The sequence below is a fragment of the Psammomys obesus genome, unplaced genomic scaffold (assembly GCF_907164565.1).
Source record: "Psammomys obesus unplaced genomic scaffold, mPsaObe1.curated_primary_1811, whole genome shotgun sequence".
Classification (NCBI taxonomy): Eukaryota; Metazoa; Chordata; class Mammalia; order Rodentia; family Muridae; genus Psammomys; species Psammomys obesus.
The window spans coordinates 17,517-32,545 of NW_026590046.1; positions in this window are offsets into that span (position 1 = coordinate 17,517).

Sequence of the window (15,029 nt, forward strand, 5' to 3'; positions counted from 1 at the left end):
GCTCTTAAAGCCTGTGCTGTTGGTGTTCTGTTCAGGAAATTGTCTCCTGTGCCAGTGAGTTCTAGGCTGTTCCCCACTTTTTTCTTCTAACAGATTTACAGTATCTGGTTTTATGTTGAGGTCTTTGATGCACTTGGACTTTAGTTTTGTGCAGGGTGATAAATATGGATCTATTTTCATTTTCTGCATGTAGACATCCAGTTGGACCAGCACCATTTGTTGAAGATGCTGTCTTTTTTTCCATTAAATGGTTTTGGCTTCTTTGTCAAAAATCGAGTATTCATAGGTGTGTGGGTTTATATCTGGGTCTTCTATTCGGTTCCATTGATCTTCCTTTCTGTTTTTATGCCAATACCATGCAGGTTTTATTACTATTGCTGTGTAGTACAGCTTGAGATTGGGGATGGAGATACCTCCAGATTATCTGTTGTTGTACAGCAACATTTTGGAGATTCTGGGTTTTTTGTTTCTCTATATGAAGCTGAGAATCTTTTTTTTCAAGGTCTGTAAGAATTGAGTTGGTATTGTGATGGGAATTGCGTTGAACCTGTAGATTCCTTTTGGCAGGATGTCCATTTTCACAATGTTAATCCTACCAATCCATGAGTACGGGAGATCTTTCCATCTTCTGATACCTTCTTCAATTTCTTTCTTCAGAGACTTGAAGTTTTTCTCAAAAAGGTCTTTCACTTGCTTGGTTTGTGTCACCCCAAGGTACTTTATGTTATTAGTGGATATCGTGAAGGGTGAGATTTCCCTAATTTCTTTTTCAGCCCTTTTGTCTTTGGTATACAGGAGGGCTTCTGATTTTTTTGAGTTGATTTTGTATCCTGCCACTTTGCTGAAGGTGTTTATCAGCTGAAGGAGTTCTCTGGTTGAATTTTTGGGATCCCTCATTTATACTATCATATCATCTGCGAATAGTGACACTTTGACCTCTTCCTTTCCGATTTGTATCCCCTTGATCTCCTTTAGTTGTCTTATTGCTCTGGTTAGGATTTCAAGTACTATGTTGAAGAGGTATGGAGAGAGTTGGCAGCCTTGCCTTGTCCTTGATTGTAGTGGGATTGATTTAAGTTTCTCTCCATTGAGTTTGATGTTGGCTATAGGCTTGCTGTATATTGTCCTTACTATGTTTAGATATGTGCCTTGTATCCCTTATCTCTCCAAGACTTTAAACATGAATGGGTGTTGGACTTTGTCAACTGCTTTTTCAGCATCTAAGGAGATGATCATGTGGCTTTTCTCCTTCAGTTTGTTTATGTGGTGGATTACATTGATGGATTTTCATATTTTGAACCACCCTTGCATTCCTGGGTAGAAGCCTACTTGGTCATGGTGGATGATATCTTTGATGTGTTCTTGGATTCGGTTTGCAAGTATTTTATTGAGTATTTTTGCGTCAATGTTCATAAGAGCGATAGGTCTGAAGTTCTCCTTTTTTGTTGGGTCTTTGTGTGGTTTAGGTATCAGGGTGACTGTTGCTTCATAGAATGAGTTTGGTAATGTACCTTCTGTTTCTATTTTGTGGAATAGTTTGAGGAGAATTGGTGCTAGCACTTCTTTGAAGGTCTGGTAGATTTCCTCACTGAAACCATCTGGCCCAGGGCTCTTTTGGAGGGGAGACTGTTAATGACTGCTGCAATTTCCTTGGGGGATATAGGGCTATTCAGGCTTTCTACCTGATCTTGACTTAATGTTGGAAGATGGAATCTATCAAGAAAATTGTCCATTTCATTTAGGTTTTCAAATTTTGTGACATATAGACTTTTGTAGTATGACCTAATGATTGTTTGAATTTCCTCAGTGTCTGTAGTTATGTCACCCTTTTCATCTCTGATTTTGTTGATTTGGATAGATTCTCTCTGCTTTTTAGTTAGTTTGACTAAGGGTTTGTCTATCTTGTTGATTTTCTCAAAGAACCAGCTTTTTGTTTCATTGATTCTTTGAATAGTTTCATTTGTTTCTAATTGATTGATTTCAGTCCTGAGTTTGATTATTTCCAGCTGTCTGCTCCTTTTGGGTGTATCTGCTTCTTTTTTTTCCTAGGGTTTTCAGTTGGGCCATTAAGTTGTTTGTATGTGATGTTAAGAATTTCTTCCTGCAGGCACTTAGTACTATAAATTTTCTTCTGAGCACTGCTTTCAATGTGTCCCATAAATTTGGGTATGTTGTGCCTTCATTTTCATTGAATTCTAGGAAGTCTTTAATTTCTTTCTTTATTTCTTCCTTACTCCAGCTGTCATTGAGGAACAAGTTGTTCAGTTTCCATGTGCGTGTCGGGTTTTGTTATTTCTGTTGTTTTTGAGGTCCAGCTTTAGTCCATGGTGGTCAGATAGAATACAAGGTATTATTTCAATCTTTTTGTATCTGTTCAGGCTTTCTTTATGACCAACTATATGGTCTATTTTGGAGAACGTTCCATGTGGTGCTGAAAAGAAGTTATACTCTTTTGAGTTTGGATGAAAAGATCTGTAGACGTCTATTAGGTCTATTTGATTTAGGGACTCTGTAAGTGTTTTTTTTTTTCCCTATTTGTTTTCTGTCTAGTTGATCTGTCCCTTGGTGAGAGTGGAGTGTTGAAGTCTCCCACTATTAAGGTATTAGGATCAATGTGTGATTTAAGCTTTAATATTGTTTCATTTATGAATGTAGGTGCTCTTCTATTTGGGGCATAGATATTCAAAATTGTGATGTCCTCTTGGTGGATTTTTCCTTTGATGAGAATATAGTGGCCCTCCTTATCTTTTTTGACTAACTTGGGTTGAAAGTCTATTTTATTAGATATTAGGATGGCTACTCCAGCTTGTTTACTGGAACCATTTGCTTGAAAACATTTTTTCCAGCCCTTTACTCTGAGGTAGTGTTTATCTTTGTTGCATAGGTGTGTTTCTTGGATGCAACAGAATGTTGGATCCTGTTTCCGAAACCATTGTTAGTCTGTGTCTTTTTATTGGGGAGTTGATTCCGTTAATGTTGATAGATACTAGTGACCAACAATTGTTACTTTTGATGTGGAATTGGTGGTGTCACTGAGTTTCATTGCTTGTATTTTTTTGATTTTTTTTGTTGTGTAGTTATCTTTTTACTGTTTCCTTAAATGTAGTTGTTTTCTTTGGTTTCCCTTCTAGTAACTTCTGTAGAGCTGGGTTACTATGTAGATATTGTTTAAATTTAGTTTTGTCATGGAATATTTGAATTGTCCGTCTATGTTGATTGAAAGTTTTGTTGGGTATAGTAGTCTGGGTTAGACTACTATTCTACTATATTATATTCTACTATATATATATTCTACTATAGTAGAATCTGTGGTCCCTTAAGGACTGTATGATTTCTGTCCAGACCCTTCTGGCTTTCATATTTTCTGTTGAGAAATATGGTGTGATTCTGATAGGTCTACCTTCATATGTTACTTGGCCTTTTTCCCTTGCTGATTTTAGAATTTTTTCTTTGTTCTGTAGGTTCAGTGTTTTGACTATGATGTGATGTGAAGAATTTCTTTTCTGGTCTAGTCTATTTGGTGTTTTGTAGGCCTCTTGTATGTTTATGGATATCTCCTTCTTTAAGTTGGGAAAGTTTTCTTCTATAATTTTCTTGAAAATATTTTCCGGACCTTTGAGCCTGATGTCTTCTTTTTCTTCTACTCCGATTATTCTGAGATTTTTTCTTTTCATGTTGTCCTTGATTTCTTGGATGTTTTGTGTTTGGAACTTTTCTGATTTTATTTTTTCTTTGAGAGACGTGTCAATTTCCGCAAGTGTATCTTTGGCTCCTGAGATCCTTTCTTCAATCTCTTGTATTCTGTTGGTAATGCTTACCTTTGTAATTCCTGATCTTTTCTCTATGTTCTCCAGTTCCAGGTTTTTCTCTATTTGTGTTTTCTTTATTGATTCTAATTCTGTTTTCATGTCTTGCACCATTTCCTTCATCTGTTTGAATGTGGAGTCCTGCTTTTCAATGAGGGCTTCTATTTTTTTGTCCGTTTCCTCTCTATATATTACTAATTGTGCCTCTACTTCTTTGGCTGTATTTGCCTGCATTTCTATGAGAGCTTTGTTTATTTCTTCTTTATTTGCTTTCATTTGTGTAGACATTTCTTTGAGAGCTTTGTTTATTTCCTCTTTGTTTGCCTCAATTTTCGTGGTCTTTTCTCTGAGAGCTTTATTTATTTCCTCTTTGTTCGTCTCGATTTCTTTGGCTATTTCTCTGAGGGCTTTGTTCATTTCATCTTTAATGGTCTCTAATAGCTGGAGGAACATAGTTTTGAGGTCGTTTGTGTATCTAGTGAATTGAAGTGTCTATTGTTTTGTGGGGTTGCTGGTGAGGTCATTCTGTCCTGTTTTTTGTTGGGTGTGTTCTTACGTCTGTCCCTAGCCATCTGGTTATTTATAACCCTCACTGTTTGCTCCTCGAGTTTGTAAGTCAGGCTATGATAGTCTCTTTCTGTTTTCTGGACTGCTTTTTCAGGAAGATGAGAGAGGTTCACTGGTTTGGGAGTGTGCTTTTTGGTTTCAGTTTTGCCTAAGTAAGGAATGTGACACTGGAGCTATTCGCATACACTTTTAGAGGGCGCCGTGTGCATGTGTGGATTCTCTGACTATTGCAGTGGCCTTCAGGCCACTATTATGCAGTTCTGTCTGAGATCCAGGGATTGTTTGCCTGAGTTACACTGGTGGACCCACAAGGCAGAGGCTTCAACGTTGGGGTCGCTATCCCAAGATTCACTATGGTGCCCACACTAGGGTTGTGGGTGGCAGGGATCTCATCTGGTTGATTCTGTGGAGAGGCCCTGGGTCTGGGGCAATCTGTCCCTAGAAGGCTCACTCACTGTCTTGCAGGACCAGTTGGAATGCAAAGGGGTTCCCCTTGCTCACTACTCTCTGTTTTGGTCCTGCTGCGGAAGTGCACGGGTAGGCTAACAGTCAGCTCTGTGACACTGTGGCTGCAGGACTCGGTGTCCACCTTTCCTGTGTGCTGCCTCTGTGTCCTTTCCCTCTGCCAGGAGGGGTTATGTTGACTGGTCCCGGGGTAGCGCTGGAAAGAGTTAGGTTGAGTGTTCTCAATCCTAGATCCCGGGCCCAGATCTCTCTGCCAGAAGCAGCCTCGCGGTAGAACCTATGTTTGCTGATCCCCAGAGAGTACCAGGTATGGTTGAGTGTCCTCAGATCCAGAGCTTGGGTTTCTCTGCCAGGGGCCGCTGGGTGAGCTGGAGAGGACAGGCTGCCTCTCTGTCCTTCCCCTCTGACCTTCCCCTCCACTAGGGCATGCTCATGGCGGTGCTCTCAGGGGGGTGCCAGAAGGGGTTGAAACTTCTCAGTCTGATCCTGAGCCAGGGTTTCTCTGCCAGGGGTCGGGGGGCCCCTGGTGATAGAACTTGGTGCTAGACCTTATTGTGCGGGACCCAGGAGAGTCTCAGGACATGTTGAAAGAACACAGTCCTAGATCTGAGCTGAAGTTTGTTTGCCAGGAGCAGCCGGCAGCACTGGGGTCAGGGCACTGTGAAGCCACTGTGGGCCTCTTTATCCTTCAGCTCTGCCGTGGCAGGGTTATGGCAGCGTTTGGGGGAGTGCCTGAGAGTACTGGGTTTTCTCAGCCCTGATCTCGGGTTGGGGTACAGACAATGTGGTCTGTGGCAGATTCTGCTAGATGCCTCCTGCCTCCTCTGAAGAGGGAGTATGTATTTTGAGCTGGGCATGCAGCTCCTCTCCGCGTGCGGTGGGAACTCAGTTGTGATGGCGGCGGGTACCTGTGGTCAGTGAGACCTTCCAGGGAAAGACTGGGTGACCTGTGATCAGTCTCGCAACTTACCTTCCCTGTGGGGTTTTTTTTACGACTGTGACTCTCAGTCTCTGGCACCCTTGTGCCCACCAATAAGCCTGGGAAAGTGATCGATCGTGACACACAGGCGTGTGGCTCCAGCCTGGAAAACAAAAGCCCGTGTTACCCGGGATCTCTTCTGGGTTCTGGCTGGGCCGCCAGAGAGTGGACCGGATAGATTCCCACACCTTGGGAGCCTCCCCTCACCTGGGAAACTCTATCGTTGTAGTTTTAGGGCCCAGAGTTCAGTCTCCTGGTCGCTGCATGGAGAGTTTTGTCCTGCTTCTCAGACACAGTGTTCTCTCGGCGCCGCCATCTTGGCCCCCTCAATTATAAATCTTTTAAGGAGAGGGGCAAGTCTCAAATTCAGAAGTGAAATTCAATGAAATGAAGAAGTGTGGCCAGTTTTCTGTAGTGTAAACATGGTGTCTGCAAAGTGAGTTAGAGGCAGTTTTGCCAAGTCTCATGATTGGAATCCAATTGGTCTGAGATCAATTCCTGCATACCTAGTCTGTGATTTACTGAGCCTCAGATCACAGCTACCTAATGTATGGCCATTACAAGAATATTTGTAGTCTATCAATCCCTCTACACAGCTATTTAACATGGGAATGGTGGCATAACTGCACCATCCAGGTCCATGTTCTGTGGTGAGATTGCCCCTTGTTAGGCATGGAAGCACCCTTCAAGAATCAACTTAAAAGTCACATTGATGAAGTTCATAGTTCCTTTCTCAGAAAATTCTGAAGTCTCCCAGGAATCAATCTCTCTCTCTCTCTCTCTCTCTCTCTCTCTCTCTCTCTCTCTCTCTTTCTCTCTCTGTCATCATTACCAGTCTATAGTAAGGTCAGGAAGTTAGAAATCAGTACAAGGCTAGCCTGGGCTTGCTACATAACAATATCCTGTTTTAAACAAACAAACAAATGAAACTATTAAGAAGTTGTTATCCTGTGACATGAGCCACCTGTATATTAGTGAAGCCCAAGTGGCAATGAATAACGGTTGAAAGCAGACAAGAGAAATAACATTAAATATAAGGAAGTCTCTGAGCTGATAGAAAAAGACTATAACCAGATTGAAAAAAGTACAACTCCAGGAGAAATTGTTCTGTTGAAACACATACACATGCAAACACACATGCACATCCTCACACAACATACATGTATGTGCACACGAGTCTGAGAAGCAAATGTGAGTAATTCTTATTCTTGCATTGCTTCAAGGGTGGATTTTCCTTGCTAGAGATAAAAATTTAAGCATTTCTAGATCGCAAGTCAAAATTATCTCTTCTGTATATGCGGATAAAAGTGATTGTCATTTTCAGGGCCATTAAAAAAAAAACATCCTTATTGTGACAGCAATAAATGAAAAACATGTTCTTCTGGCTTACAAAGCAATGTGGGATTCCTATCTACCTAAATAACAGAAACAAAGGTATACTTCAAAATATAATAATGTTCATATCCTAATTTTGTTTGACAGTTTTATTTTTATGACAGTTATTAAATGAACATCATAGTCCTAATTTGGTGCTATATCAATTGAGTTAATCATAATTCAGACAACCCTAATACCCCTGGATGCTGGTCACAACAAGATCTTGGAATCTGGAAGTCACAGAGACCTGAGTCAGTAGTTTCCAGATGATATTCTGCATGATACATGGTGAATGGTATTTACATCCAGTATCTGGCGTCAGTCACAGGTTCGTATGATTCTCAGTGTACTAGTTCCATAGTTTTATTTTCCACCTAAGAAAGCATATCAGAACTGGGCACACTTTTAATCCAGCACTCAGGGAGGCAGAGGCAGGCAGATGGCAGTGAATTCCAGGACAGCCTGAGTCCAGGATAGCCAAGGCTACACAAAGAAACCCTGTCTCCACAAACCAAATAAAAAGAAAAAAAGAAAGAAAAAGCATATCAGAATAATTGTGAGTACAAGGCTGCTGTAGAAATGAGCTTCTGTTATTGCTACAGTCACTTACTCTGTAACGTTGGCTAGCCTCAGCTCTTTATGTAGAATAGATAGGAATCACACTTGCCGCAATTCTTCTACCTCTGCTCTTCAAGTGCTGGGATTACAGGTGTGGGCGTCCATGCCTGGCTTACTTTTTAAAGGTAAATTACCAGTGCTCTTTTCTAGGATTTCACTATGCTTCCATCAAGGTGGGAGAATGTAATCTCTCAATGATTTTACTAGGTAAGTGACAGGATTATATTTTTATTTTAAAAATACCAATTGGTGGATACAATTGGTGGATATAAAGGTTGATGTTACAATATTTGAGGAAGAAATGCCTGTGGAGATGGTGAAAAGGAAATGGTTTGAAGTGTTTTAACAATAGAATTAATAAAGTGAATGGATATTGATGAAAGCTGATGAGGAGAGGGGCAATGAAGATTGAGGTTTTGTGTAAATGTATGCACGTGAGTGTGGTGTATGCATATGGGAGTGTGTGCAGGTCTGTCCCTGTGCACGTCAGAGGCCAAAGCAAGACACTGAGTGTCCTTCTCTATTGCTTTCTGTCTCATGCTACCAACACAAACTTTCTCACTGAAGCTAGGTTGTTGTTCAGAAAACTCTAGCAATCTTCATGTCTCTATGTCTCTTAGCACTGAGATTGCAAGTTTCTGTGTGCTTTTTAAACATGGGCAATATGGTCTGGGCTCAGTTCAACAAAGGCTCTTACACACAGAGCCATCTCTCAGTGTAGCATTTGGTTTTCTTGAGTGAATGGGGACATATAGTAACAGTTCTGGTGGGAAAGAAATGCAGAAGAGTGTTGCTTTGGGGTGAAAGAACACATTTTATGCTATATACTCTAAATTCACAATGGAATTTTCAAATGGAGAGGACAAAAATACAGGTATGGAGGGTAAGGCAGAAGTTTAAATGTGTATTTAAGAATAGCTAGTTGTGTAGGCGGGGCAAGATGGCGGCGCCGGGAGGACTCTCATTCTGACCAGCAGCACAGCAGGATCGGCACAGTGACCAGCAGTCAGAACTCGTGGCCATAAAACACAAGTGATTGTATTTCCCAGGTGAGAGGACACCCCACGGTGGGGGATTCAATTAGCTTTTAACTCACCCAGCTGAACCTCAGAAGAGATCCAGGTTCCTCTAGGCACTTGGTCCCCAGCCCAGAGCCACACATGCTCTGGTCACTATCCCAGACTGAACTGTGGGCACCACAATATCAGAGACTGAAATTTCCAGTCGAGAGATAAACCCACGGTGCAGGAAACGATTGGGACCGAACTTAGGTCACCCAGACATCCCCTGGAAAAGACTTGGGTTCCGCAGGCACCCCAGGGGCTATCCAGGAGCCAGAGCTGAGGACCCAGGCACGAGCACAGAGTCCTGCCTGTGTGCCTGATTTGCTGCCCCTGATAGAACTGTGGGCACCAGGGCACCAGAGACTGAGTTTAACTGTCGGGTGCAAACCCACAGGGAGGGGAATGGCTGGTTTGATCTCAGAACACTCACCTGATACCACGACCCCGAAAAAGTCTCTGGAAAAGTTACCCAGTTTAGGCAGATGCCCAGGCACCCAATCCCCAGAAAGGCGGAACCACGTAAGTCTGTGCCTGCAGGTTCTACTCACCATCACAGACAGAAAGGCTATCCCCAAAGCAAAGACTGGGTGTCCCTGTCATGAGGAAACCCCACAGCAGGGGTATCATCAGGTCTAACGCTCAGGACCCCCAGCACCAATAGACTCTCTGGATTCATACAGACTCTAGGCTCTAGCCTTCTACTGCAGGCAGGAGCGCTGTGCACACCCACCATTATAGAGTATCAACAGAGCACTGGGGCACACAGCTGCATCTCAGACCTATAAAAGCCAGAAAGCCATTACAGCAGCCCTCAGATACTGCACCAAGGATCAGCCAGTTATCCCTAGCTAGACTGACAAAACTGTGGGAATGCCTGGTTCTTCAAGAGGGCTGCACCTAAAAATTACACCTTAAGAGCAACAGCTACTGCTCACTAAATTCAGAGCAAGAAACCCAGCAGCAGGGCAGCCATCACCAGGACCTCTCCTGATGAGAGTTACCATACAGGTCCATACACCTGAAGTGAACTGTGACAATTCCTGAGAAGCACCTCTATTCAGTTGACCAGACCCAAAAAACAGAGGAAACTTCAGAACCCCGCAAAGTGGATTCTCCCCACCCCAGGACCCAGCAGGCACTAGAAATTAACAGAAAACACCTGAGACAGAGAGATGGGTTGAGGCCAGTGAAAAAGCACAACCAACAAAAGGCAAAACGACATGGCATCCCCAGAACCCAGTTATCCAGGGGCAAGTAGCCCTGGACATCCTAACATAAGAGAAATTCAAGAAGATGACCTTACATCTATGCTTATGAAGAGGTTAATGGAGGAAGTAAATAAAATGTGTAAAGAGTTAGGTGAAGATATAATAAAACAGATTATGGTCATCTGTAAAGAAATACAGGAAGATGCAGCCAAAAAGTTTGTATCACTGAAAGAAATGAAAAAAACAGAGGAAATTTCAAACAAACAGCTGAAGGAATTGAAGAAAAACAGGAAAATACAGTCAGACAGGTGAAAGAAATCAACAAGATGGTTCAAGACATGAAGATAGAATTGGAAGAATTAAAGAAAACACAAACAGAGGAAATCACGGAGAGAGAGAACCTAGGAAAGAAAACAGGAACTACAGAGGTAAGCATAACCAACAGAATACAAGAGTTGGAAGAAAGAATCTCAGGTATAGAAGATACAATGGAAGAAATCGATGTATCAGTCAAAGAAAATAATAAATCTAAAAAATTCCTGACACAAACCATCCAGGAAATCCAAGACAACATAAAAAGACAAAATCTAAGAATAATAGGATTAGAGGATAAAGAATATTCCCTCCTCCAAGGCCCAAAAAATATTTTCAACAAAATCATTGAAGAAAATTTCCCCAACTTAATGAAGAGGCCTATAAAAATACAAGAGGCCTACAAAACAGCTAATAAATTAGACCAGAAAAGAAAATCCTACCACCACATAATAATCAAAACACTAAATATACAGAACAACAACAAAAAAAAAATACTAAAAGCTGCAAGGGAAAAAGGCCAAGTAACGTATAATGGCAAACCCAACAGAATCACACCTGACTTCTAAACAGAAACTATGAAAGCCAGAAGAGCCTGGACAGATATCATGCAGACCCTAAGAGAACACAGATGTCAGCCTAGGCTACTGTACCCAGCAAAACACTCAGTCATAGACAGAGAAAACAAGATATTCAATGACAAAAACAAATTTCAAAAATACCTACACACAAGTCCAGCATTACAGAAGATACTAGAAGGAAAAATACAACCCAAGAAAACTAACTACTTTCAAGAAATCACAGGAAATAAATAACCTCACTACAGGAAAACAAAAGTAGGCAAACACACAAACACACTACCATGGCCAACATCAATATCAAAGGACCTAATAGCAACTGGTCATTAATATCCCTCAATATCAATGGACTCAATTCTCCAATAAAAAGACACAGACTAACAGAATGGATCCGTAAACAAGAACCAACAATCTATTGCATACAAGAAACACACTTAAATCACAAAGATAGACATTACCTGAGAGTAAAGGGCTGGAAGACAGTTTTCCAAGCAAATGGACCCAAGAAGCAAGCAGGAGTAGACATTCTAATATCAAATAAAGTAGATTTTCAACCAAAATCAATCAAAAGAAATAGAGAGGGACACTTCATACTCATCAAGGGAAAAATACACCGGGAAGATATCACAATCCTGACCATCTATGCCCCAAATGCAAGGGCACCCACATTTGTAAAAGAAACTTTAATAAAACTTAAATCACACATAGACCCCCCACACATTAATAGTGGGAGACTTCAACACCCCACATTCAACAAAGGATAGGTCAACAAAACAGAAATTAAATAAAGAAACAATAACTCTGACAGAGGTCATGAATCAAATGGACCTACCTCACAGACATCTACAGAACCTTTCACCCAAACTCAAAAGAATTTATTTTCTCAGCACCACATGAAACCTTCCCTAAAATAGAACATATAGTTGGTCACAAAGCAAGCCTAAACAGATACAAGAAGATTGAAAGAATCCCTTGTAACCTATCTGATAACCATGGACTAAAACTGGACCTCAATGACAAAAATAGCAAAAGGCCTACACACACATGGAAAATTGCATGTGTGTGCAAGTTTGCTGAGCAACTTGCTTCTAAATGACAGCTGGGTCAGAGAAGAAATAAAGAAAGAAATTAAAGACTTCATAGAATTCAATGAAAATGAAGGCACAACATACCCAAACTTATGGGACACAATGAAAGCAGTGCTAAGAGGATTGTTCATAGCACTAAGTGCCTTCAAAAAGAAATTTGAAACATCTCATGCAAGCAACTTAATGGCTCACTTAAAAGCCCTAGAAAAAAAAAGAAGCAGATACACCAAAGAGAGACGGCTAGAAATAATCAAACTCAGGGCTGAAATCAATCAATTAGAAACAAATAAAACAATTCAAAGAATCAATGAAACCAAGAGCTGGTTCTTTGAGAAAATCAACAAGATAGACAAACCCTTAGCCAAACTAACTAAAAGGCAGAGAGAAACTATCCAAATCAACAAAATCCGAAACAAAAAGGGGGACATAACCACAGACACTGCAGAAATCCAAACAATAATTGGGTCTTACTTCCAAAGTCTATATGACACAAAATTTGAAAATCTAAATGAAATGGACAATTTTCTTGACCAATTCTACATGCCAAAACTGAATCAAGACCAGGTAAAACAATTAAATAGTCCTATAACCACTAAGGAAATAGAAGCTGTCATCAAAAGTCTACCATGCAAAAAAAGCCCAGGGCCAGATGGTTTCAGCGCCTAATTCTACAAGACCTTCAAAGAAGAGCTAACACCAATACTCTTCAAACTATTCCACAAGATAGAAACAGAAGGAACATTACCAAACTCATTCTATGAAGCAACAGTCACCTTGGTACCTAAACCTCACAAAGACCCAACAAAGAAAGAGAATTTCAGGCCAATCTCCTTTATGAACATTGATGCAAAAATACTCAACAAAATACTTGCAAACCGAATCCAAGAACATATCAAAGACATCATCCCCTACGACCAAGTAGGCTTCATCCCAGGCATGCAGGGGTGGTTCAATATATGGAAATCTATCACTGTGATCCACCACATAAACAAACTGAAGGAGAAAAACAACATGATCATCTCCTTAGATGCTGAAAAGGCATTTGAAAAATCCAACATCCATTCATGTTTAAAGTCTTGGAGAGATCAGGGATACAAGGCACATACCTGAACATAGTGAAGGCGATATACAGCAAGCCTATAGCCAACATCAAACTCAATGGAATTTAAATCATCCCCACTGAAATCAGGGAAAAGGCAACGCTGTTCACTCTCTCCATACCTTTTCAACGTTGTTCTTGAAGTCCTAGCCAGATCAATAAGACAATTGAAGGAGATCAAGTGGATACAAATTGGAAAGGAATAAGTCAAAGTATCACTGTTTGCAGATGATATGATAGTATACCCGAGTGACCTCAAAAACTCTACGAGGGAACTCCTACAGCTGATTAACACCTTCAGCAAAGTGGCTGGATACAAAAGTAACTCAAAAAAAAAAAAATCAGTAGCCTTCCTCTATACAAAGGACAAAAGGGCTGAGAAAGAAATTAAGGAAACAACAGCCTTCACAATAGCCACAAAGGACATAAAGTACCTTGGTGTATCCCTAACCAAGCAAGTCAAAGACTTGTATGAAAAAAAGTTCAAGTCTCTGAAGAAAGAATTAGAAGAAGATATCAGAGGATAGAAAGATCTTCCATGCTCATGGCTTGGCAGGATTAATATAGTAAAAATGACCATCTTACCAAAAGCAATCTACAGATTCAATGTAATTCCCATCAAATTACCAACACAATTCTTTACAGACCTTGAAACAAAAATTCTCAACTTCATATGGAACAACAAGAAACCCAGAATTGCTAAAACAATTCTCTACAGTAAAAGATCTTCAGGAGGTATCTCCATCCCTGATCTCAAGCTGTACTATTGAGAGCAACAATATTAAAAACTGCATGGTACTGGCATAGAAACAGACTGGTGGATCAATGGAATCAAATAGAAGACCCTGAAATAAATCCACACACTTATGGACACTTGATTTTTGACAAAGATACCAAATCCATTCAATGAAAAAAACACAGCATCTTCAACAAATGGTGGTGATCTAACTGGAAGTCTACATGTAGAAAAAATGCAAATAAATCCATAGTTATCACCCTGCACAAAACTAAAGTCCAAGTGGATCAAAGCCCTCAACATGAAACCAGAGACACTAAACCACTTAGAAGAAAAAGTGGGGAATACCCTTGAACTCATTGGCACAGGAGACAACTTCCTGAACAGAGCACCAACAGCACAGGCTCTAAGAGCAACAATCAATAAATGGGAACTCATAAAACTGAAAAGCTTCTGTAAAGTAAAGGACACTGTCCTCAGAACAAAACGACAGCCTACAGATTGGGAAAAGATCTTCACCAACCCTGTATCTGACAGAGGGCTAATATACAGTATATATAAAGAACTAAAGAAGTTAAACAGCAAAAAATCAAGTAATCCAATTAAAAAATAAGGTACAGAGCTAAATAGAGAATTCTCTGCAGAGGAATATCGAATGGCAGAGAAACACTTAAAGAAATGCTCTACCTCATTAGCCATGAGGGAAATGCTAATCAAAATGACCCTAAGATTTCACCTTACACCCATCAGAATGGCTAAGATAAAAAACTCAAGAGACAACACATGCTGGAAAGCTTGTGGAGAAAGGGGAACCCTCCTCCACTGCTGGTGGGAATGTAAACTTGTACAACCACTCTGGAAATCAATCTGGAGCTTTCTCAGACAACTAGGAATAGCGCTTCCTCAAGATCCAGCTATACCACTCCTAGGCATATATCCAAAAGATTCTCAAGTACACAATAAGGACATTTGCTCAAACATGTTTGTAGCAGCCTTATTTGTAACAGCCAGAACCTGGAAACAGCCCAGATGCCCCTCAGTGGAGGAATGGATGCACAAATTGTGGTATATCTACACAATGAAACATTACTCAGCAAAAAAAAAAAAAAAAAAAAAAAAAAAAAAAAAAAAA